This window comes from Chrysochloris asiatica, unplaced genomic scaffold, assembly GCF_000296735.1.
Source record: "Chrysochloris asiatica unplaced genomic scaffold, ChrAsi1.0 scaffold00007, whole genome shotgun sequence".
Classification (NCBI taxonomy): domain Eukaryota; kingdom Metazoa; phylum Chordata; class Mammalia; order Afrosoricida; family Chrysochloridae; genus Chrysochloris; species Chrysochloris asiatica.
In genome coordinates, this window is record NW_006408525.1 from 11,068,669 (window position 1) to 11,074,977 (window position 6,309).

General features: G+C 38.5%; 1 pseudogene; it reads right to left on the minus strand.

Annotated features, from left to right (window-relative positions):
- Window positions 1-3,855: 3,855 nt before the first annotated feature.
- LOC102811942 lies at window positions 3,856-4,789 on the minus strand (annotated as a pseudogene).
- Between the last annotated feature and the right edge of the window lie 1,520 nt (window positions 4,790-6,309).

A 6,309-nucleotide genomic window follows, 5' to 3' on the forward strand; every position in this document is an offset into this window, starting at 1 on the left:
TGTTGTTGATGTTAAGTGCCCTGGAGTTGGTTCAGACTGATAGCAATCCTGTATAGGTTTTCTGAGGAGCAGCTGATGAGTTAGAACTACTATCCTTACAGTTAGCAGTCCTGTGCTTATCCTTGCAGAACTGGTATGAATCCAATTTGCTAAAATTTTATTATTTTTTGGAAATGTCATAGTATTCTATTGGCTAGGATTTTGCTGAGAATTGTTGCATCTATGTTCAAGAGGGACGTTGGTTTGTAATCTTTTTTAGTGATGTCTTTGCCTGACTTTGGTATCAGGGTTAAGCTCACTTCATAAAATGAATTCATGAATTTTCCATCCTTTCTATGTTCTGGAATAGCTTGAATAGAATTAGTGTCGGCTCTTCTCTGAATGTTTGGTAGAATTCACCAATAAAGTCATCTGGGCCTGGATTTTTTTGTTGGGAACTTTTTAATGACCTTTTCATTTTCTTCTTTTGTTATGTTGTTGTTGTTGTTAAGTGCCATCGAGTCGATTCCGACCCATAGCGACCCTGTATAGGGTTTCCAAGGAGTAGCTGGTGAGCTTGAACCACCAAACTTGCAGTTCAAACAACTTTACAGCCTGATGCATTAGCCCACAGTGCCACACCAGGACTATTTTGTTATATACCTGTTCAATTTTTCTACTTCAATCAGTGTTAGTTTAGGTAGGTCATGTGTATCTCTAAATTTGTCCATTTCTTCTAGATTTTCAAATTTGTTGGAGTACAATTTTCCATACTATTCTGTTATTATCCTTTTTATTTCCATTGGTTCTGTTGTGATATTACCCATATCATTACTTATTCATGCTAGTTGCTTCTTCTTTTCTTTTGTTAGATTTCCCAGTGGTTTGTCAACTTTATCAATTATTTTTTAAAAACTAGCTTCTTGTCTTGTTGATTCTTTCTATTGTTTTTCTGTTTTCTGGTTCGTTTATTTCTGTTCTGATCTTTATTATTTCTTTTCTTTTGGTGACATTGGGCTTTACTGCTTTTTTCTAATTGTTGGAAATGTTGGGGTTAGGTTTTGGTTTTGGTCTTTTCTTCTTTTTGAATGTGTGCATTTATTGCTCTAAATTGCCCTCAAGAACTTCTTTTGCTGTGTTCCAAAGATTTTGGTGTGTTGTGCTTTTGTTCTCATTTGATTCAAAGAATTGTTTTATTTCCTTTTTTATTTGCTCTATTACCTAGTAGCTTTTAATCAGGGTTCCATGATTGTATGCTACCTCTTGAAATAGTTGAGTATCAACCAGTTCTTTTTGGTACAGTGACTGTATATTCCTTCTATCTCCTTTGGATGCTTCCTGCACCATTCAATATTTTGCCCTTCAATTACTCCTTCAATATTGCAACCCTAGGCTTGAATTTTTTTCTTCAGTCCTTTCAGCTTGAAAATGCTTAATACATTATCCCCTTTTAGTTTTCTAGCTCCAGGTCTTCACACATTTCATTATAATACTTTATTTTGTTTTCTTGAGCTACCCTTTCAAATTTTTCTGTTCAACTCTTTTAGTTCCTCATTTCTTCCTGTTGCTTTAGCTTCTGTGTGCTCAAGAGCATGCATCAAAGGCTCTTCTGACATTCACTTTGGTCTTTTCTTTCTTTCCTATCTTTTTAATGTCCTTTGCTTTTTTCATGGATAATGTTCTTTATGTTATTCCACAACTTTTCTGGGCTTCTGTCATTAGTGTCTAATGCATCATATAGGTTCTTGAGATAAATTCAGGAAGGATATATTCAAGGTCATATTTTGGCTCTCATGGACTTGTTTTAAATGCACTTCAGCTTCAGCCTGAACTTGCATATGAGCAATTGATGATCTGTTCCACACTCTGTACTTGGCCTTGTTTTGATTGATGATATGAAATTTCTTCATAATCTCTTTCTACAGATGTAGTCAATTTGATTCCTGTGTATTCCATCTGGTCCATGTGTATAGTCCCTGTTTATGTTGTTGGAAAAGAATATATAAAATGAATAAGTCACTAGACTTGCAAAATTCTATCATGTGATCTCTAGCATCGTTTCTATCACTAAGGCCATATTTTTCAAATACCATTTCTTTTTCTTTCTTTCTAATCTTCACATTCCAATCACCAGTAATTATCTATGCATCTTGATTGCATATTTGATCAATTTCAGACTGAAAAAGTTGGTAGAATTCTTCAGTTTCATCATCACTGGCTTTAGTAATTGGTGCATAAGTTTGAATAACAGTGGTATCAACTGGTCTTCCTTGGAGTCGTATGAATATTATCCTATCACAGATAGCATTATACTTCAAGATAGATCTTGAAATGCTCTTTTTGACAATAAACACAATGACATTCCTGGCATAGTAAACCATATGAGTGTCCAATTCAGAATGACCAATACCAGTCCATTTCAGCTCACACTAGTGAGTAGGACTAGAGTCCTGGTGTGGCACTGTACAATAAGCTTGGACTGCTGACCATAAGATCTGAGGTTTAAACTCACCAGACATTCCTCAGAAACCCTGTATGGCACTCAGCAACAACAATGCTTAGGATATTGGTATTTATGAATTCCATTTCATTTTTAACAACTTCAAATTTTCTTAGATTCATACTTCCATACATTCCATGTTCATGGTATTAATGGATATTTGTAACTGTTTCCCCTCATTTTGAATTGTGCCCCATCAGTAAATGAAGGTACTGAAAGATTTACTCTATTCAAGTCATTATGGTCAACTCTACTTTGAAGAGACAGACACCTCTTACCCAGTTGTATTTTTAATAACTTCCAACCTAAGGGACTCATCTTCTGGCACTATATCTGACAATATTCTGGTGTTATTCATAATGTTTTCAACTTTTAGCACTATATCTAATAGTGCTCCACTGTTATTCATAAGGTTTTCAGAGGCTAAACATTCAGAAGTAGTCCACTTCTCCTTCTTCCTAATTTGTGTTAGTCTGGAAGCTTCACTGAAACCTGTCCACCATGGGTGACTCTGATGGTACTTAAAATACCTATGGCCTAGCTTCCAGCATCACAGCAGCACACAAAACACCATAGTATGACAAAGTGAAGATGAGTGGTAGAAAGGGAAAGGAAAGGGGAACAAAAAACTTCAGCCATATCTTCTTTACTTCGGATCAATATTACACATGGCTTGAGACTTTTACAAAGCAATGCATACCTCAAAGGAGAAGTAGAAAGTAAACATACAAATAAAGAAACAAATAAAAAGAGATTCTAAAATTGTCACAGAAAATGCATAGGGAGTAAGAAAAAGCAAGAATGCTAACACTGTTCAAAGGAGGACTTAATGATTAATTAAGCATGGCCCCTCCTCTCAAGGAGCTCACATTCCAGCATAGAAAGTCAAAGAACTGTCTACATTTTCCCTGGCAGTTGTGGAAGACTCTGAGTTTCAAACCCCACTCAAGTCTCATGTCACTAATCTTTGAGTCAAAGGAACCAGATTCTATCGTTCACATTCAGCAAGTCACTTTTCTCTGAGCCTTGCTTTCTTTTTTATAAAATAATTAAATTGAAATAATAATATATCTATTGTCAATTTTATGACTTGTGTTTTTAGGATGGAATGGTTGCTGGAAGGGAAGGGGGAAGGAAAGAGGAACAAAACAGCTTGTACAATATCTTCTCAGCTTTTTACTGATATTGTTCATGACGTGATAAGTAATGAGATAAAAGTGTGAACGTGCCCAACACAGTGCTTGACACAGGAATAAGGTCCTCAAAACAATTCGCTTAATCTGAATTAGCACTTTTCATAAGATTTCACTCCATTTTTAAGATGAAAAAATAAAAATTCAGAGAGATTTGTCATTTGAACTCAATCTACTTAAAGATCACTCCCTGTTGTAAACCACCAAGTAGCTGCCTAATCTCTTGATGGCTGACTGCCTCTCTTGATTCCTCAGAGTGTTGATTATAGGGTTGAATATAGGAGTCATGACTGTGAGGCCCATGGACATGGCTTTGTCCATTGGGAAAGGGAGTGAAGGGCCAAGAGTAGATATAGATACAGGGATAAAGATCATAGACATCACAATAATGTGGGTGGTGCAAGTGGATGCTGCCTTCCTCCTTTCCTGCCCTGAGTGAGACCTCAGCATCACCAGAATGATAGTATAAGAGATCAGAAGGAGGATGAACCAGATGAGGACCAACATTCAACTGTTGGAGATCATAAGGAACTCCAGGAGAGATGTGTCAGTGCAGGCTAGTCTCAGTACTAGAGGAACATCACAGTAAAAGTTTTCCAGCACATTGGGACCACAGAAAGGGAGTAGGAGCATCAGACCCAGTTGGACAATGGAATGAAGGAAGCCTTCTACCCAGGCAGCCACCACCAGCCTCACCCAGAGCTGAGTGGTCATGATGGTGACATAGTGGAGGGGCTGGAGGATGGGTATGTGCGGTCATAGGCCATCACTGAGAGGAAGAAGACAGTCCCACCTCCCAACAGGTGGAAGAAAAAGATCAGAACTGTGCAGCCCTGGTAGGAGATGGTCTTGGTTTCATGAAAAAGTCAACTAGCATCTTTGGGGAGGTGACTGTGGAGTAGCAGAGGTCTATGACAGCTGGATTTCGGAGCAGAAAATACATGGGTGTGTGGAGCCGAGAGTCAAAAGTCACTGTGACCATGATGAGGAGGTTTCCTACAAGAGTGGTGATCTAGACAAACAGGAACACGAGACGCAAGAATTTCTGGAGCGCCTGTGTCTGTGAAAACCTTAAGAGGACAAACTCTGACACTTGTGTGATGTTTGGTGGTTCCATAGGATCTTTCTCATACACCTATTATGAAACCGTGCAAAACAAAAATCATGAAATTCAATTGGTCTCCCTTAGAGGGGCAGAATTGAGTTGATCAAAGATATTGTTGAATACCATTCCAAGATGTAGCTTAGGAGAACTTTCATTTTCTAGGCTCCTACTGAGTTATATATACCTCTAACCATATCCTACATTGTATTATAGGCACTTATGTGTAAATCTTTCCCTCTTTGGACCTTTGGTCCTTGTCCACAGGTTCTATATTGGATTTCTTTGCATATCTGTTGTACCAAACACAATGACTTGTGAACCATAAACATTCCACAAATCTAGTGAAATACATCAGTAAATGAATAAACAGGTCAACAAGTGCCTATGACTATGAAATAATCATCCATCTAGAGGCATAAATCTTGAGATATTGTAAAGATGATTGGTTTTTGATAAACAAATAGATGGCTTCCTCATGGAGGAAGTTTGAGGTTCGTTGATAAAAGAAGAGATGGGCTTGTTAGAAGAAATTTTCATGTTCAAATTCATAGGCAAAAGTGAAGAAAAAACTAGATGATCTTGGTTGTAGCAAAGCTGGGATGGTCAGTCCTTCTCAAACTTCACAGCATATACTCCTTTCAAATGGAATTTGTTGGCACAAGACTATCTACATGAATACCTCAAAGCAGCCCAGGATGAATACAAAATGTCCTTACTGTGAACTTTGTTTCTTGGACACATATATTTGTAGATGATCTGACCTCCCCCTCAAAAAAGAAAAACCCAAACCCTGTGCCATCAAGTCAATTCTAACTCTCAGCGACAAAAGACAGAATAGAACTACTCCCACGAGGTTTCCAAGGCTATATATCTTTACAGAAGCAGACTGCCACATCTTTCTCCCAAAGAGTGGCTGATGGGTTCCAGTCACAAAACTTTTGGGTGGAAGCCAAGCACTGAGCCATCAGGGTTCCCTTTCATGATTTATGGTGTTAGTGGTGGTGGTGTGCTGTGGAGTCAGTTCTGATTCTTAGGGCTTCCAAGGCTGTAAATCTTTATGGGAATAGAAAACCTCATCTTTCTCCCCTGGAGTAGCTGTTAAATTCAAACTGCTGACTTGGTGGTTAATAGCCCACTTCATAGCCCACTATATATGCTACCAGGGCTCCTTGATGATCTTTAGGAGGCTTTAAATATAAATATATATGTTGTTGTTGTTAGGTGCCATCGAGTCAGTACCGACTCATATGTATTCACAGCAGAATGAAACACTGCCAGATCCTGGGCCAACCTCACTACTGTTGCCACGCTTGAGTCCATTGATGCTGCCACTTGGCCAACCCATCTCGTTGGGGGTCTTCCTTTTTTTTCTCTGACCCTCCACCTTACCAAACATGATGTCCTTCTCCAGTGATTGGTCCCTCCCGACAATATGTCCAAAGTATGAGAGATGAAGTTTGGCCATCTTGGCCTCCAAGGAGTACTCTGGCTGCACTTCTTCAAAATGGATCCATTGGTTCTTTTGGCAGCCC